Genomic DNA, 19,786 nt, shown 5'->3' on the forward strand with positions numbered 1-19,786 from the left:
AGATACTGACTTAAAAAAAAAATCTCAAAATGAGAAGCTGCAGACCGAAAACCCAATGGTTTAAAAACAGGAAGAAAGGTAAAAGGCACAAATTGTAAGAGTCACATCTAAGGAATTAACCCACAGGTGAATCCCTAACAGTTCCACCTTAACACTTTTAAAACACTACTAAAGAACAATTTCTTTCTAAAGAGAAACTTTAAAGCACACATCAAAACTGTGAAAGCAGTTTCACTCCAAAATTTATATGGTCTGAGACACTGTGCTTGCTGAACTATCACACAGAGTTTGGAAATGTTCAGCTCTCGTCTGGTTGTTTTTCTCTTTCTCCTCTCCTTCCCCACCCCACAATCAGGATTGCAGAATACTTTCCTTTCAGAGCTAGTCCTTTCATTTATTTTTAAATTCTTCCACCACCCGAGAGCCCTAAGCACTCACTGCCTGCCTTCAGAAGAACACAGACACAGAGAGGCAAAGTAAATGATCAAACTCACCGCATTGCTGGGGCTCAACCAGAGCCCCGATAACACATTTCAAATTTTCTTTGGTTCTTCGACCCATTTTAACCTGCGGACAGTACTGCTCAGTTGGTTACAACTTCCTACCTACCCACAGCTGTGGTCCCCACAGACCAGTCAGTAATGCTGATTTTCCTAATTTTTAGAACGTGAGGCTCACCCCAAGGTGTCTCACAAATGATGAAGCTGATCAAAACAGACAAACACTGAGAACACGCACGCAGTGGGGTAGACTTGGGTCGCTAAGCACAGGCCCAAGGGTGATTCCACCACTGGCCTCATGCTCCAGTGGCAGTGGGGGAGGAGGGAGACAGGGAAGAAGCACTGAATTGGGAACCAGGTGAGCCAAACTCAAGCTTCAACAGATGCTTGGCCCTGACAAGTCCCAGACTCTGAGCACGCACCCAAAGTTGCAGGCAGAGCAAAACACCTACCCAATCTAACACCTACCACCCAATCTACTTCACAGGATGAGGCAAATCGCTTTTGAAAACTAAGTGCTATACAAAGTTGCCACCAATGACAACTCATGGCACGGCTTCATCAGTGTGCTGAAAAGGTATACAAGTGGGATAAATCAGGCTTATATAAGTACTTACAGTGCATCTTATTCCCCAAAATATCAAAGGAGGTAATACCACTCCACATGACAGAAAAAAAACTTTCAATATCACACTGCCAAACACACTAGGCACAGCCCTCAAACGCAATTAGACTCATGTTAACCTGCTACTTTTTCATGTACCCTAACACTGGTGGCATCAGAATTGCTCCATCTTTCATGAAAAGTCTCCACCTCTCTGTATAGAGATATCTAGAGTTTACACGACCTACCTGAAAAGAGGACAGGCAGGAATCTATAAAAGGCTCAAAGGAAAAATATTTTTGTCTTCATGCTACAATTAAAGATTTAAATATCCATGACCATCCTGATTTCGTTGACTTTTCGGTAACCAGCCACAAATAGAAGCAGAGGAAGTGAGGGGAAGGCTTATCAGGAAGTGTTGACACAACATAAACACAGACTGCGGGCACCAAACCAAGTAAGGAAACCACAATTATACCATTCTTGATTTGGATGCACTTCCACTTTAAAACTTCCACACGGAGAAGTCGGTGGTGAGATTTGACACTGAAACCTCTCAAACTCACTCCTCCAACAAAGCCGCTGAAAGGTGGGGAGGAGAGCGGTCATCACACTGGAGACAAATCTTAACAACATTAAAGCTCTCTCCGCGGAAAGTTTCCCCATCACTGCATTTTTTCAGTAACAAAGATGTTGTCAGAAATGACAATTTTTTGTCCCCTGATGATGCCTTGCTAGCATTTGGTTATAAGCCATAAAGCAGGACTAATTTCAGCCTGTCAGGAGTCTCACTAATGCCCAGTTTCCCCCTAGAGAGAATTCCTGTCAAATCTAATGAGAGCTCCAAAGGCCCTCTCTACAATATAATGAGCACTTAGGCCATGCTGGTGATCAGGCGGCAAAAAGCATCAGTTTGAGCCTGGCTACACCCTGGGGGCCAGACGTCACCAGTTTTAGTAAGAATTATGATTACTAGCTGCACCAAATGCCTCCTCAGAACTTATTATTAATGTGTGACATTCAGACGTATGTTTTTCAAATGTAAGGCCACTATAAACTGAATTACAATTACAGCACTGTTCTGCATACCACTCTAGTTAAGGGTCTGTCAGCATTTACAATATAAACTAAATTTCAGGGGGCTTAATATCCTACTATGAAGAACACAGCGTCTCTCAGCTTTTCACATCTTTCAAATTACTAAGCATATTATTAATGCACATTGGCTCATGGACAGACGATATATACCCACAAATGCCCGATGGAATACAGAAACTCATTAGAAAACTATTTCCACACCATGGGGTTCCTGACCCTCCTCGCCCCTTCTTCCTTCTTCCTATGCGATAAAGAAGAGGTCACTCCACCAAGCAACCTACAGGAACCCAGAAGAATTTCACACCTCCTGTAGCTCCCCCAATAAATCCAGCACCAGCACACATCACATAGAGGTGGCATTCCCTTGTATGGAGTCGGTGAGGTTATTAAATCCTTTGAGTTCATGAGTTTAAGAGAAAGCTCAATCTCCTCTTACCCTTCCAGAATATTTGTTGGGGGAAAAAATGTGCCTTTAGGGTAACTTAAAAAAAAAAAAGTGGCACGTTAGAACTCCTTGACCAAGTCTATTTGCGTAATTAATTTAAATCATCATATATCTTCTAGCTTAATTACTATCAACAAGTTACAATTGCCTCAATCAGGCACTAGCCATTTAAGCACACAGAAACAAAGGCACAAACCCAACATAAACTAGGCTACCAACTTCGCAAATCAGAATAAAATCAGCACTTTTAAAGGCCCAATTACATTGTTAATGAAAGGCCCTAAACTTAACTATCTCCTTCCAAACAGATAACTGAGAACAGATCTAAGGTACATGACGATAAATTAACATTATGAAATCTATGATGAATTAAAAATCAAAGAGCGCAGAGTTACAAAAGCAGAATTCAACTCTGAAACACACTTGCTTAATGAAAGTCTTTGAATATAAGGGAGATCTGAAGGCTGAACTAATCAATTTCTCCACCGTGCCCCCCGCCGGTCAGCCATGCTCTTTAATTTAATGAAACAAGGGTTTGAGATGAAATAGCACATATACATCAAGTAAGAATTGTATTGTTGCACTTTGAAATGTGTCCAACTGTGCAACTTCATCTGATGATAATTTTTTAAGAGGCAATCGATTTCTAGAAGACTTATTGTACCAGAGTCTTGATGAAAAAGTGAATGTCAGCATATCTCCAAAATACTTACACCCTGCCATTAATGCTTTCTTTGGCAGACAATGACTACTCAATCGAGGGTCCTTTGGGCTGAGCAATCATTTAGCTTTTCTTCTCTTATGAGATCCTTAGTGCCTTGTTCCCGCTCAATATTCTTTTTATACACCATTATAGTAGCCATAAGTGTGAATTTTATGGGAACTTGCAAACTCGTAGTCATAGCTCTCGAGCTTTCCAGTCAGTAATCTTTTCATGCTTTTAAAACCACTAGGACTGAAGCAACGCCCAACATATGCTGTGGTCATAAAAGGATGCTTTTTTCACCTCCAAACCTGCATCAACTGAGACATTTTTCAAAAAGAGGTTTGCTAATAAGCCACTGATCCTGAGTGTCACTTTCTGTAGCCCCAAAGCATAGGGAGAACTCCATAGTTAGTCATATTCCTTGTTTAACCCGAACAAGGACACTCCCGAATACCCTTCTTTCCCACAGAGATTCACACTTCTTTCCAAATCAGCATAAAAACATTAGCTATTATGAACTTCAGAACTCTACAGGATACCCAGATCTTTCAAGAGGAAAATAAAGGTATCCAGGCAGAAAAGTCAAGTCAGAGCCTCAATTCCTACCTGCCTATAAACAGGCTAGTTTACACTTCCAAAGTACCTCTCACCCAGTAACTTAAACATTCTATAATTGTCAAGAAGCAGCTCCTGCTGCAGAATACTGCCACCAATTTGCAGGAAGGGAAACCAAGGCTGAAAAATGCCATACAAATCCGCCCCCCACTCCTGAGGACAAAGCCAGTATAATAAAATCATGACTTACTTCTCATTTCGAGATTTTGCTAAAGCTTACCTGTTTATGCATTTCTATGTTTAATCCATATGACACTTCATAATACTGTAAAAAGAAAAAAGAACCAAGTATTTCATTAACTCACATTTTGTAATGCCGAGAACCCATATTTGTTAATATTACGTGAAAAGGAAAAAAAGCCTAATCTTTGATACCTACCATCACATAGTGCCTCTGCATTTCTGTCTTTTCACTTGCCAGTTTCTCACATTCCAATTTAAGGCTACGAAAACAAAACAGGCAACTTAATGTAAACATTATGTCACTTGTTTTAACATCTGCCTCACATATTTGCACTTCAAGTAAAAACACAGACCAATTTGGAAAAACCATAAACTATCTAGGTAAACACCCAAAAGCTTTGTCCTTGCATTTAATAGGGAAAAAAGGAATACGATGAACAGTACAAGGTATCCACTCAGCAACTATTCTTTTCCTTCTTGGTACAGACCTGGTCTCATGCCAAGAATGAAAAAAATCTTTCAAAACCTCTGATCTACTCAGAAGACTGATTTCTCCTCCTGGTCATCTGTTCACTCGTACTTGCTTCCCTGCATCAGAGTTTGCTTCCCTGGACTTCACCAAAACCTGGCCTTTGCACAACCTTCAGTCTCAGGCATAGGCCATCTCTGCCAACTCAAATAGTCTCTAGGTTTGAAAACTGTACCTGTAAAGTTACTTCTACAATTGTTGGTCCCTTTTAAAACCTTTGTTTTTTAATTCCCTGCCGAAACGTGTTACATAGCTTCTGCAATTAAGTAGGTTGAAGTCTTCCCTGCTTGGTAAACATAGAGTAGGCAGGTATGCTTCAAGCTCTAGAGATTATCTTCAAGTAGACAAAAGGCCAATAATCACAAAGCCTCTGCAAAATAAGAAAATTCACACCCAAGCATCTGTGTTTTTCAAGTGTGACAAAAATAAAAACTGTCATTACACAGTTATTTCTTCACTCTAATCAGCTAAAACTTAATAGAAGCGGGAAGAAACTAACATTTCTAGCAAGTCCACTATGGACAGGGTGCTTTACAAATAATTTACATTTATAAATTTTCTGAAGCAGCTCTCATTAGATGAAGACGCTAAAGCTGAGATGGCTATAAATGTGACTCCAAGCCCTGTCCTACCCAAACCAATCCAGAATGAAGCCAAAGCAGGTGGGCTTCCCTCTACACACATCCACCCCACCGCCCCCCTCACCACCGCTAATGATGGGCACAGCTGAAAGCATCTACCCTCCATAATGGACTTTGCCTCAAAGAACTCAATTCTAGTATGGCCAACAGTGATTTCAACACCCGCTTTGCCTCCCTGAACCTGTACTCCTGAGCTGGGGCATCGACTGAACCAAGGTTTCAGCTCAGCCTGTTGCAAAATAAATAAATGAAGTGCAAATATTGACAGTTCTCATGCAACTCCTAAATACACGAAAAAAAGGCTCCCTGGAACAGCAACAAACGGGCAAAAGGGAAACAATGGGAGGAGGTGGAGACAAGAGGAGAGGCGGCCCGGGAAGAGCCGGGAAAGGGGGTAACGTGAATGACAGGTCTTAACTGCGACTCCACATGCCACCGCCTGGACGCAAGTACTAAGTACAGCCGCCGCCGCCACCAGGGGCACGGAGCTGCCGGGGCGACCGCTCACCGGGCGCGGCCGGACACGCACCTGTGATACTGCGCCTGCAGGAACTGAAATTCCTCTTTAATCCGGTCCAGGGACTCCGGGATAGTGAACTTGAAGGGCTGGCCTGCAGCCTGGTGCGGCGTCTAGGGACGACCAGCGAGGGGGACCGAGGGACGGATATGAGGGCGGTTGGATAGAGAAGTAAGTCAGAGAACAAAAGAGTGGGTGGGACATAAACAAAAAATAAAGTTAGAAGTGGCGGAAAACAGAGCCCCAAACTCGAGTTTGCGCTTCACTTTGGGGAGAGGAAAGGTAGACCCTCCCAGATCCGAAGCTTCTAAAGAGGCTTGGAGCCTCTTCCAGCCTCCAGGGCGGGTCCCGGTAAGCGCGCCCGGGTCACCTGGCTGAAGGGACAGGAGCTTCCCGGCGGCGGCCGCCGGGGAGCACCTGGCCAGATTGTCGTCGACACCGCCGCCCTCTGCCTCACCGGGGCGATAATGACCCCGGGCACCAGAGGAGAAAACCCCCTTACGCTCCTCGTTTCCAGTGTCGCTGGGGCCACCTCCAGGCGCGCCGGAACGGGGGCCGCATTGACATGTAAATAGGCGAGACGAGAAACAAAGGGGGGCCGCCCTACTCGTCTCGGGGAAGGGAGAGGATGTGGCCGCAGTAGAAACCCCAGTCTCCCCGAGCGCCCCGCCCGCCCAGTCTAGACGTCAAGTAGGAGGGAGCCCAGAGCAAAGGGGGGAAATTGAGTTTCAGTCCACTCCCCACCACAGGAGGGGAGGGCCCGGGACCTCCCAAGCCTAGCACCCCTGGAGGCCAGGGTCTCCGCCAGAATGCAGCAGCCACCCACCTCCTCACCCACAGCAATAGCGCCCACCCCCCACCCCGCCACTACCCTGATCCCTACTCAACCACCCGACCGCGCCTCACCGGGTGCCGGCTCTGCGGGAACATCGCTCTGGCGGCGGCCGCGGCTCTGCTCCTGGGCAACTCAATTCTCTGCTCAATTTCCAACTTTAATCTCGCCGAGGAAAATTAAGCCGGGAAGCCAGGCAAAAGCGGGTAGCGCGCTGGCCACGCACGCAGGCGCGCTCGGCGGGGCGCACAGGCCACTCGGCGCCGGGCCGCTCCTGCTCCCGCCGGTGCGGGCTCCCGCGCTCAGGGCCACATCACGGGGCAACACGGGCCCGGCTGCGCCAAAAACCTGCGGGGCGCCGCCGTCACTCGGGAAGAGGGCGCGGGGGCTACGCTCCAATCCGCGGCCCTCGGCCTCCCGTGCTGGGAGGTGGGGGCGCGGTGACTCCCGCCGCGCTCCCCTCGGCGATCCGCGTGCGCCGCACCCGTCCCGGGCAAACAAATCCAGGCGGGCTGCCCTCCTTTGCTATTCTCCGGGTCCGCCTATTTTCCGGGTTTTCCCCGCGGCGCTGGCCGCCGGCGAGTTGCAGGTGGCGCGGCGCTCCGGGCTAACCCCACACAAACAAACGTGACGGTGTACAGGCCTGACCCCCGCGGGTCCAGGCAGCGCCCACAACCAGGCACCCGCGGGCTCCCTGGAGGCGGCGGGGTGCGAGGTCCCGGCCGCAGCAGAGGCTCCGCGCCCGGCGCTCCGCAGCCTTAACCCGAGCCGAGGAGCGCGGGATGACGATGAGGCGGAGAAAGTGAGGAGGGCGCGCCGGGAGGCAGCTTGGCACGCCCAGTGCGGCCGGCTCTCGGTGTTCTCCGCGGTTAAACAAACCCTCCTAACCCTCCTGGGCTACTCCGCGGAGGGCAGTCCCGCAACCGCTCGCTGCTCCTCGAGCCCTGGGCGCATCCGGGCGCCGCGGCCCGCGCGCACTCGTCCTGCACGGCCGGCGCGACCGCTCCGGACCTTTCCTCCGAGCCTCTCTATAGACCCCCTTTCTTTCCTTCTCTTCGTCCGCCTCTCCGCAAAGGGCGCTCCAGCTCGCTGCAAAGTTCTCTCACGACGCGGGGAACGACATCCGAGATGGTGGGGAAAAGCCCAAGAGTGCTCTCCACCGCTCGGCCTCCCTCCCCGGCGGGCAAACTCCGCGGGCGAGTCCGGAGTATTTGCGGCGGAGGTTAAGTCGCCGAGGGACACCGGAGGTCCGGGTTGGTGGCGCGGGTCCCGCCCGGCCGTGCGAAGGTGGGGGTGGAACAGTCGGCTGCCTCGGGGACGCAGGGCACAGGGTACCCGCCGCCGCCGCCGCCGCCCGCGCCTCTCGCGCCGGTTACATTAACACGCGGTTTCACTCTCTGGAGCTAACCAGCGCCGGCCCCGCCCAGCCCCGCGCGGGCGGGGGGCGCGAGCGCTGAGCCGGCGGGGGACGTGGGCCCGCTCGGGTCGGGGGGAGCGGGAAGGCCCGCGTCAGCCAATCGCGTGCGCCGCGCCCAACGTGGGGTGCTGACGCAACGTCTCCTCAGAGCCTATGGCAGCGCGGCACCGAACGGACTGTCTCCCCCTCCCCCCCTCCTCTCCCACCCCGCTCGCTTCCATCTCCGCCATCTCCCCCGTCTCCCCTCCCATCCACCCCCACCCCTCCTCCACCAGCCGCGTCCTCCCGGGCTCGGTGAGGAACTGTTCCTGGAGGAGCCGCGGGACGCCGAAACCAGCCAATGGGAAGCGGCGAGACGCGGAGATCGGCACTGTAGATGGGAAGGTCGGTGAGAAGGAGAGTGGCGGGGCTGGGCTGTCAGTCAAAGTAACGTGGGGCAGCCGAGGGAGCGCGCGGGAGCGCGCGAGCGGGAGGGACCCGCGACTGTGCATCCGCGGAACCTGGGGGCTCGAGTGTGCAAAACTCCTGCCACTTGTTCACTTTCCCTTTAACGAAAATCCTCAGATCTCAGTGAAAGTAACTCAGAGACTAACCGCGGAGTTTCTAATGAGGGAGAATGGGTGCTTTTTGCTGGTTCGAGCCCAACGCCTCTTTCGAAGCTGGCCCCTTGTTTGATGCTACTCTTGAAAGTGAGGTCACATTCAAAAATTTCTCTGAGGATTGTTTTTCCTTGAGCTGCCTTTTCTCGGACTCACGAGGAGTGGACTGTGCACTTCGTGGAAAATGCATAAATGGGCAACTTATTGGCTGGCGTACGTACACCAGCGGCTTAAGACTAGGCTTCTGATGCCCACGCCCCCTTTTGCACCCAAAGTGGTAGGAATTGGTTTTTATTGGAGTATTTCAAACCACTTTGCAAAAAGATTGGCCTGACTTGGTTTGGCGGGAAGGATACCCGCGGTGCTGCCAGGGTAAGGCACACGCGTCCCAGTCACAGATGCGTTGTTTTGCCCGCGGCGCGAAATCTCGGGTCCTTCTCTTGATAGTCCTGATTTCGTTGTGTTGGGAAGTAGAGGGCTGCTGAGAGTTTTAGGGGCCTCTCAGCAACATGACCACGAGTCTGTTTCCAATTACTAGAAACAAAGGGAGACAATGGGATAAACAACACTGAGACCTGAAAAACCTGTCCTGCCCACCCCATCCCCATAGTTCGGGTGGTACACCCCCCCCCCCCGGCCCCGGGAGAAATGTGTAAGGAGCTAAATGGGAAGCGTTGGGTAAAGGACGTGGAAAAAATTCTGATGAGGTGGAACTTGACTTTAAAAAGGATTTTAAATAAACAGGGCATACTGCGTCGATCTCCAGTTTTGTCTGTTTTTCTAAGTACATCCCACAGAAAACCTTCAATATTGCCGCATTTATACTTGAGTTTAAAGAGCAGTTCAGTTGAGCTATTTCCACATGATTGGTACGTGAATAATGCTGTTTTAGCCAGATGGTGGTGAATTCTTCTATGAGAAAGACACATCTTTGGCAAGCATTCATCTTATGTTGGAACATACTTAAGTTTTTGGTGTTAATGGCCTCCGTGTTACCATTATTTTACTTTCAAGAGAGTTATGGAAACGCATTTATTTAAACAGAAATACAATTTATTCAAAGATTTGCTTTTACAGAGATCTTTTTCTTGAAATATTAAAAGAATCATTTTAGATAATACATTTCACTGATGGAGTTCTTAAATATGTATGATATTGATTTGCCTATAATTGGATCAATCCCAAATATCAATATAAATGGAAAATTAGAGGAGTGATTTTAGCCAGTCTGTACAACACCATAGTAATTCTCAAACAAGTTCAGCATTGTGGCTCACTAAGTGGGGTAAGGGAGGGGTTCTATTATTCATTTTGCTGACATGAGAAATGAACAGGAAGAAAGCACTGCCCCTTTTCTTGGTTAAACTTGGTGATGACGAGAACAGGCTTGCTCCACATACAGAACTTTCTGAGTACTGCCATGGGCAACTAAGCTTTGCCCATTGGCAACCTGTGTGCCTTGAAATCATGTAGTGAATGGGCCACCTATACTAGTTTGTGGTTGGTTCATCCCATAATCACCTCCAGGATTGTATAGAAAGTGCTTAGATGCCACAAATATGCCTGTGAATGCTGGGACAACTAGGACAACTGAGACTTTTCTCTGGCTTACCCAAGCTTTACTTTGATTTACTGGCACACGCTGGTACTTAACTTTAAGTAGAGAAGTTAGAACAGGAACAAAACTGTTGCTACTTCTTTTTCTCTCCCCTCCCCATCCCCTTCAAAATCAGTTCTAACACATTGTTTTTAAATGTTCTCTAATATAACTGTTCACAGCAAACATGTCTACTCACCATATTTCCTAGTTTGCCAAGGGTAAAAATTGGAAATTCTCTTTTAACTAGTGCTTCTTTACCAGTAGAGTTTGAATCCCCAGGCCTTCTGATTTCCTTATGATGTAGTATCTGGAGAAAAGAAAGAGTACTGATTTGAAAACTGGAAGGCCTTTAATTGTTTGCATGAAGAGGGTCGGGTTTTGATGGCTTCTTTCTCTTACAGCACATCCTCCTTAAGACAGAAGGCTGGGCCCTTTTTCAAGGTCATGTTTTCTATGTGATTGTCATGCTGTAATAATTATACTACAAAACTCTCATCAAACTGCATTACAAATGATGCTGTTTAAACAATCAAGTAGCTTTAATCTTATGTTTTAAATAAATAATATATGTGCAGATTGCCTACAGCCTTTTTAAAGGAAAATAGTCCTACTCACGAAATCTATAATTTTGGTCTGCTGTTTAAAGTCTGTTAACCACAATCTTCTTTACCTTTAACATATTCATATGTTGATGATGTTTTTTACATGAAATAATATTAAATACCCCTTGTCCATAGGAAATTGTCTCTGAAAAAAGTTCCCTCTTTATCCTCTGCAAGAGAAACAAAAAGATTGCCAGATTATTTATTTTATCATTGATGCATATATGAGTATATTTCCATTCATTTGTTGCTGAGTTATCAAATTTTCAACTCACCAATAGTATAAGTGATTACAAAAACTAGGTCCTATCTATAGTATAGGTGCTAGACACAATGGGAAAAATTATGAATGCTGATCATAGAAATTATTCATCTTTTAAATCTATTACTGTATTATTTGAAATAAATAATAATTATGCACATTTATAAAAGATCACTTTTGTTATTTTCTCTTCCTTTCAGCTGTTATACATTTCCTCATTTGACTTGTTTTTTTTTTAACTGGAAGTGTTCTTAAACCTAAGAATGTAGGGTCCAGAAGAAATCTTCCGAGCATTGCTTTAAAAAGCTTTTTTCCCCTCACCACTTTACCAAAGAAAAGGGCAGGATGGGCATGGTGGGTGGAGGGGAGAAAGCAGAGAAGAAAGAAAAAAAAAGTCAGTAGCAGATCCATGCAGCAGTAAAACCTCAAATAAAATCACATCCAAAGAATCTCTTGCGGTTTCACACAATATGGTCAAATTAGAGATTGCAGGAAACCAACTAAATTAAACTGGGAGCATTTGAAGAGAAACGAGCAGACTTTATGAAAATGACACATTGACTGACCAGTATGCTTTTTTTAATCAACAATTTCTTTGTTAAGACGCAGATCAAAGGAACCTGCATATGTTTTCATTTTGTTCTAACTAGAAAATTACATCTAGATGTTTCATAGGCATTTGGTTGGTTTTTCAGCATTGATTAGATATGTTGGTTCTGTTTGCTTACAAGTATAGCCGGATCATTAGCTAATGCAAAGAAATGTTTGCTGTGAGTTGCTAATTAGGGCTTTTGGAAACCCTCCATGCTCAAGAACAATTTGTACAGTGGCCAGAGAACTTGTGGGACTTGGGGAAGTTGTTTTCCTTTCTCTGTCAGGGTGGGGAGAAGCAGACAGCCCAGTTCCCTAATCTCTTTTTGCCTAGGGGGATTGCGATGCTATCCCCGAGGACTGGAGTGCAAATAAATTAGGAAGAGACCACACAGGCATTCCCAAACCCAGAGATAAATGTGCTCTTTCTGGAACCACCACCATGCTGTCTTTGGGGGTTGGGGGAGCGAACATCTAAAACGCTGAACGTTAACATGTCGAAGATGCTTGGTGCTAATGTTATCAAATACACAGCCTTTTAAAGTATACTTTAGAGACAGATGGGAAAGCCCTTTATGATAAATGAGTGTACTTGAATTCATTACTGTAGTACTTATAATTGAAAATGTCTCCTTCGCAATTTCAGTACTTTTACAGGGTACAAGAGACCAAGCTTTGGAAGGGGGAGGCTGGGGCTCGCGAAAGGAGTGAGGGCGTGTAATTTGGGAGAGGAGGATGAGACTGGGAGGAAATGCAGTGTTTACTTTCACAGCCCACCCATTTGTTTACCTTGTTGAAGCCCCAAAACTTGTCGGAGATCAGCTGTTCACACGGTGTTCAAATAAACTGAGAATTTGAGGCACCAGGCGGATAAACTTCTTAGCTGGCCAGTCATGTTTTTAAAAACACTTGGCCTGCGGAAGAACACCACCTCAGCCGGGGTGAATTTTGTTTATGTAGGTCTGAACTTCTAGAGAGGTGTAGGTCCAAAATAGCCTGTGTTTAGAAGTCATCCTAGAGGTGCAGATACAAATGTTCCTCTACATCTCACCGCCCCTTCCAGGCCTGCTTACCTCTCTTGCCCATGTATGGCACACGTGTTAATTTGTTAATGTGGACTGGTAAAAGTTGGGATAATACACTTTTTTTTTTAATCCTTTCGGTTTAGCAATAAGCTCAACAGAAGCTGAAGGGCATTTGGTAGACAAAAGAACAAGTAGTTAAAGGAAGCACCTTTGATGGCTCCTTCCTACATATTCGCATAATGGAGCAAACCCTGGCCACTTAATACCCTCTGCAATTATCCACCTTGCTGCAGGCCTTGGACTTGCTAGGAAACCAACCTTAAACAGGGGCACCTTTCCTCTGGCCTTAAAAGCCTTTGCTTTTGGCAGTATTATTTAAATAACTTTTCTTCCTGAAGCTAGCAATTTCTCTGAAGGGTTAAAGCTGAGTTCAGCTAATCTCTGAATCGCTTGGTGCTCCTCACAGTTGAAGGCAGGTGAACTCTGGAGAGGAGAAAGGGGCTAGAAAGCAAGTGAATATTCCAGATACCTCCATGGCTTCTAGAATGCTAAGTCTAGACCTAGATGAACAAGTCAAGTGACATAATTACAGAATGTTGGAACATTTCACAAGACAACTGGCCTGGGCTCTTTAAAATGTCAGCGTCGTGAGAGGGAGAAAAAAAAATTGGAGAAGGACTGTTCCCTAAAAACAAAGACATATGATGAAAATGCAATATCTGAATCTTTATTGGCTCCTGGTTCAAAAACCCCCAGCAACTATAAAAGATGTTCTTGGGCAGTTTTAACGTGAACTGGATATTAGGTACTATGGAATTATGGCTAATTTTTTTTTTTAATGTGAGAATTGTGGTCGTGTCACAGAATGTTCTGAGAGGATGCATGGTGATACATGCAACATCAAATGATGTCTGCAACTGCAGGAAAAAAGTGTGGAAAAAGAGAAAGCAAGTCTGACAAAAAGTCGACAGTTATAGAATTTAGGGATAGAATCTGCAGCTATTCTTTTTTTTTTTTTTTTTTGCGGTAAGTGGGCCTCTCACTGTTGTGGCCTCTCCCATTGCGGAGCGCAGGCTTTTCAACTTTTCTGTATGTTTGAAATGTTTCATGATAAAAAGTGGAAAGCCATTTTAGGTTCATTGTCTACATCTTTTTCTTCATATGTTAATGAAAATTCCCTTCGTAGTTGAAAGACTGGCTTATGGGCTTCCCTGGTGGCGCAGTGGTTAAGAATCCGCCTGCCAATGCAGGCGACATGGCTTCAAGCCCCTGTCCGGGAAGATCCCACATGCCGCAGAGCAACTAAGCCAGTGCGCCACAGCTACTGAGCCTGCGCTCTAGAGCCCACGAGCCACAACTACTGAGCGCGCACGCCTAGAGCCCGTGCTCTGCAACAAGAGAAGCCACCGTGGTGAGAAGCCCGCGCATCACAACCAAGAGTAACCCCTGCTTACCGCAAGTAGAGAAAGCCCGCGCACAGCAACAAAGACCCAACACAGCCAAAAATAAATAAATAAATAAGATTGGATTATGATGTTTCTACTTTTAAAGAGTACGAAAAAATTGGCAGTCGTTTTCTTTTTTTCCCCAGATCATGTTAAAGATATTGTACTAACACCCAAAGTATTACCTGGTATTTTTCTCTGGATCTTTTAGTTCTTGTATTATGTATGATATTTTATTTTTGTTTGTTTTTTCTGCAGTCTCAAATGTCCCTTAGTTATCAATTAACATACAATGGAAATCTTTAAATAAATTAGGACATTACATTAGCAATCCTCTAATGCATCGTTTTGTGGGCCATCAAGCTCTGAATCACCAGAAAATCTACCATAAAATAAAAAAACTGCTTACATATTAAGAATAAGGTAGTAGCAAATAAATCTTATTTCAGTTTCTTAATTCCCATTATAAATAGTTGTTCTCCTGACCTTTTCATCACTTGAACCCAGAAATGAAATTTATAAATTGTTAGTTTGATTTGGAAATTTCCTTAGTATTTTGAAATATAATGCTGAAACAGATTATTGCTCTGTGTACTAAGCTTTAAATATTAATCTTATAAAGAAATGAAAATAGCACTAAATCTTGTATGCTGATATTATGATCATCTAGAATCACAGAAGCACATATTTATGATGTGCAAATAAACAGTTTTCCAAAAAGTTGTGAAAAGTGACAAGGCATAATCTGAGGGTTGACAGTTGGAATGCCCCATCCATCAATTTTTTCTCTTTAATCGTGGCTATTTAGCATGATTTTGTTTTTCCTATCACCATTATGTTGACTGAAAGGAAACATTCTGTGACAATGGTAAGCAGATTCCAGTCTGTGTGTGAACAGATTAAATTCACAACTTCCAGTGAAAAACTTGAGTGCATTAAAGGAAAGCAAATATGAAAATATAGGAAAACCAGTACTTTTTACACAGTGTCCAATATATCTAGCCACCATCCACATAAGCAGTGCTTATGTAAAATGAAAAAGATAAAAATAACTCTTTCACCATGACAGAAAAAGCCCCATGGGGACAGAGTTACCATTCTGGTTTCCCCCATTGGCAGTCTCCACACTTCAGAAGAACTAGCAAGCTCCAATTGGCACTTGAAAAAGTGTTACAAAACACTGACAAGTATTAGAGAAATGTTGAGTAATGTATACAGCCTGCCTCAAGGAATAATACCTTTCTTAAGAAAACTGGTTTCTAATTAGTATCCCTAAGGATATGGGTATCTCCAGGTAACTCCAGTAAGTTTTTCAAGAAGTTATTTGCCTTTGCTGTTGAGTGGAGGCATCATCATATTATATCTTTAATTTCTGAAAACTTAAAAAAAAATTGGTAGGTTAAAAAGTCAATGGACCTTCATAGAAAAGAACAAATTTTGCCATTTGCAGAAACATGGGTGGACTTGGAGGGTATTATGCTAAGTGACATAAGTCACTGAGAAAGACAGATACTGTATGCTATCACTTATATGTGGAATCTAAAAAATACAACAAACTAATGAATATAACAAAAAAGAAGCAAACTCACAGATACAGAGAACAAAATAGTGGTTACCAGTAGGTAGATGAGGTGGGAGGAGTGGCAGGTATAAACCATTGGGTATAAGATAGGCTCAAGGATGTATTTTACAACACAGGGAATAGCTAATACTTTGTAATAACTGTAAATGGAATATAAGCTTTATAAAATTGTATAAAAAATAAGTAGTCAATCAGTGGACCTTAAAAAGGAAGGAAATTCTGACACACGCTACAACATGGAGGACTTTATGCTAGTGAAATAAGCCAGATACAAAAAGACAAATACTTCATGATTCTACTTATATGAGGTACCTAGAGTAGGCAAATTCATAGACAGGAAAGAGAACTGAGGTTGTCAGGGGCTGGGGAGAGGAAAGGGTGGGGAGTTATTGCTTAACAGGTACAGAGTTTTAGTTTGCAAGATGGATAGAGTTCTGTGGATGGATGGTGGTGATGGCACCACAACAGTGTGAATGTACTTAATGACACTGAACTGTGCATTTCAAAATGGTTAAGATGATAAATTTTATGCGTATGTTACCAATTATTTTTTTAAAGTCAGTAAGATTCCTTTTTTTGGGTTATGTACCAGTTTTACAGTGGATTCTTATCCTATTCATTTCCTGAAGTTCTGCATACCATTGTTTGTTTATTGAGCACTTACTACGTGTCAGGCACTGTTCTAAGTGCTTTATTGTTTGTATTACCTCATTTGACCCTCAAGGCATTTCTATTACCATCCCTATTTTACTGACCAGAAACCTGAGGCCCAGAGTCACTTGTAGGAGAGCTGGGTTTTGAATCCTGGTATTCCAGAGAACTCACTATCAGCCACTGGCCACAGCGAGTACTAGTTACCCTTCAGAGTGCCATTTCTTATTCTCTCCTCAAATCCCTCATTGATCTATTGATAGAAACACTCATATGTATTTTGCTCACAAGCTTGGTAGGCTTTCTTAGTACTTTGGAGGTGAGGTTGATAATTCAAGAATTTATATTCCTGCAAACAGAGCTCCCTCGGGGCTCTAGAACTGTGTCTGCCAGCAGAGAAATGCAGCCACCTTCAGTCGTGTGCTTTCTGGCAGCACCTGATCCATACACCAAATTACAGTTCAGCAAGAAAAGATAGGCTCAGTAGCCCGCTGAAGCAGAGGAATGCTAGAGACAGCAAATCTTAATTTCAACTAGGACAGCAAAGCAACTGTCCTGATTCACAACGTTGCAAATATTACAATTTTAAAAATAAAAAAAGCAGGGGGATATACAGAGTTCTGTGATTAATGATGCTTTGGGATGTCCCGGTAATGGTAGACATGTAGTCTGGGTCCTGATAATATGTTTGGAAACATTTGACCTGTTGAATGTAAATGGATTGTTTCTATACTCCAAAACCCTCTTAAAATCAATGGATTTGGAGTATCTTTGGCCATGAACCATACTAAGAAATGCATTTTAAAAGTCTCAGTTCAGTTCTCTCTCTTTCACATACACAGGGGTCATATACACAGGTAGCAACACAATTTTAAAACACTACTTTAAATTATGTTATTGTACTAGTCAGGGTTCTCCAGAGGAACAGAACCAATAGGAGAGAAAGAGAAGAGATTTATTAAAGGAATTAACCCGTGCAGTTATGGAGGCTGTGAATCTGCCATCTGTAAGTTGGAGAACCAGGAAAGCCAGTGGTACAATTCAGTTTGAGTCTGAAGACCTGAGAACCAAGGGGCTACTTGTGTAAGTCCCAGAGTCCGAAGGCTAGGGAACCAGGAGCTTGACATCCCAGCTCAAGAATCGAGGAGAGCTGGCCCATCCTCCTTTTTTTCTGTTTGGAGGCCCCCAATGGATTGGACGATGCCCACCCACGTTGGTGATGGTGATCTTGACTTAGTCTACTGAATCAAATGCTTATTTCCAGAAGCGCCCTCACAGACACACCCAGACTGCTTCGTCAACTATCTGAACATCCCTTAGCCCAGTCAAGTTGACACCTAAAGTGAACCATTACAGCTATAGAATTTTTCAATTTGATTATTAACAACTTCAGCTTATGGAAAGTCATTAACCCCCAAACCATATTCATGCAAAATGGTGACACAACTCTACTCAATAACATTAGGACAGATTGTTCCTTCCTTTACATTTTTGGCAACGATAACTCATAATCCCTACCTTAAATGCCGCTACAAAGTTCCAGATCAATAGGATTCAAAGCTCTTCAGAGAATTTCCCTGCATAATTCTTTTGTCACTCCCTTCTCTGCTGGCCCTTTTCTGCCTCAAGTTTCCATCTCCCCTCTCAGGATCCCCATCCTATCACTCACATCCCATGGCATCCCTCATCCTCCTTCCTGCCCCATCCCACCCCAAGCCTAGAGTGGTTTAACAAAAAGAGTACCAGACTCAGAAACAGAGGGTCCTGAAATGGAATCGCTATCTGCCTCTTACTGTATGACCTTGGGCAAACTACTCCCCCGCTCTGAGCATCAGTTTCCTCACCTATAAAACCAGGATAACAGCACAGGTCTCTCAAGGTGGTTGCAGGGACTGAAAGAGATAAGCTGAGATAACACAGTATCCTACTTCTCTCAGTGCTTGATCCTGAGAACCTTGTTCCTTTCCCTCTTTTGCCTGGGGCTTCATGAAGGCCCTACCCTAGGTTACTAGGAGCCGGGGGATTACCACCCCTGCTATTATGCATCCTTGAAAATCAGATAGCAGCACAGATTCTAAAAGTGTGTTCTGTGGAACTCTAGTCCAACCATGGCCCAATACTCTGGGGCCCAAGAAATACATCACCATGGTGTTTCTCGGAGGCAGGAGCCATGGGTCTTGAATGTCTTCCCATTCATAGACTGTTTCATACTCAAGGAAAAACACCCCTGGTACATATGTCTTTTTTGGAAATGAAAATACAATTTGGGGTGGGAGTGCTATGAAAACAAATAATGAACAACATACAGTGGTTATTCTGGGTGGCTAAATGCCCTGAGTTCCCCATTTAGATAATATAATAAGAAAAATGTGGCTAACCAGTGAGAGGTTAATGGAATTATGTCTCAAATACGCTCTTCTTGAGTGTCACACCATCTCACCCAATGAATATGAAGCTGTGCGTTGGAAAGACCTTGAGAAACACATATAGAAGTTATAATATCTAATCAGTCAATTAGATATTAACTGAACTCTTTTGAGGAATGTGATCTGGCCTAGGATTCTTTTTGAACTGGAAACTTCCACTTGGCTTTCATATCATCTATTTTATTAGCGATGGCCAAAGCCTCTCAATCTGTGAATAAGGTTTAGTGAGAATTGATAAGCCCTGCCTAAGTAAAAATCCTAATGGCCATGGGTTGCTGTTCTGTAGTAGAAGTCAAACTCAATTATCTTTAAATTCAACAATTCTCTGTCAACCAAGGGAATCTTTAGGACCTCTTCTATGTGTCTTTCTTCATTTGAAATCTTTTGTTTGAAATCAGGCCTACTTTAGAAAGACAAAAATATTGAAATACAAAACCTTCATTTATGAGGAGAGTGAAAGGAAAAGAAGGGATTTTTCTTTTTTTTTCTTTTGGCTTTTTCCAGTAAGGATGATTAAACCATCGGGTAAACAATCTTGGCTACTCAGATCAGACTTAAAAAAAAATCCAAAACCCTCATGATTCATAAAGTGTAGTATGCTTAGCATTGCTGTGTACAGAGACCAATTCTACCAGCTTTTACATCTCCATTGCTCCCTCCCCCGACTGCAGCCATTTAAGGGGGAGTTCTATTTGGGAAGATAGAACAAAGCCTATTTTTATGCTGTGAACAGTGCAGAGCTCCCAGTGGTGGAGGAGGGGAGAAGAGGAACGAATAATGAACAAGGAAGAGAAGGCGGTACTTAGTTCTCCTTAAATTTTACTTAGTAAGAATTGCTTCAGTGCCAAATGGGAGGCATATGTAGAATTTGCAGTCTGTCAGCTCGTACCCAGTGTCTTCAAACAAATCCCAGGAA

General features: G+C 44.3%; 3 long non-coding RNA genes across 4 annotated transcripts in view; 1 reads left to right on the forward strand and 2 right to left on the reverse strand.

The window, feature by feature from the left end:
- Positions 1-4,219, reverse strand: part of LOC308611363 — a 59,338-nt gene extending 55,119 nt beyond the window's left edge. The window contains exon 1 of the long non-coding RNA XR_014014878.1: positions 4,189-4,219. This is a non-coding gene — a long non-coding RNA (uncharacterized lncRNA). The remainder of the gene's footprint in view (positions 1-4,188) is intronic.
- Positions 4,220-4,292: 73 nt separating this feature from the next.
- LOC308611398 lies at positions 4,293-7,963 on the reverse strand. The gene is made up of 3 exons (XR_014014886.1): positions 6,745-7,963; positions 5,851-5,951; positions 4,293-4,411 (listed from the first exon to the last, which is right to left on the reverse strand). It is a non-coding gene; the product is annotated as an uncharacterized lncRNA (long non-coding RNA).
- Positions 7,964-8,377: 414 nt separating this feature from the next.
- Positions 8,378-19,786, forward strand: part of LOC308611366 — a 104,684-nt gene continuing 93,275 nt past the window's right edge. For both annotated transcript variants that reach the window (XR_014014882.1, XR_014014883.1), the window contains exon 1: positions 8,378-8,471. This is a non-coding gene — a long non-coding RNA (uncharacterized lncRNA). The remainder of the gene's footprint in view (positions 8,472-19,786) is intronic.

The sequence above is a fragment of the Mesoplodon bidens genome (genome assembly GCF_964165515.1).
Source record: "Mesoplodon bidens genome assembly, contig: HAP1_SCAFFOLD_72, whole genome shotgun sequence".
Lineage (NCBI taxonomy): Eukaryota > Metazoa > Chordata > Mammalia > Artiodactyla > Ziphiidae > Mesoplodon > Mesoplodon bidens.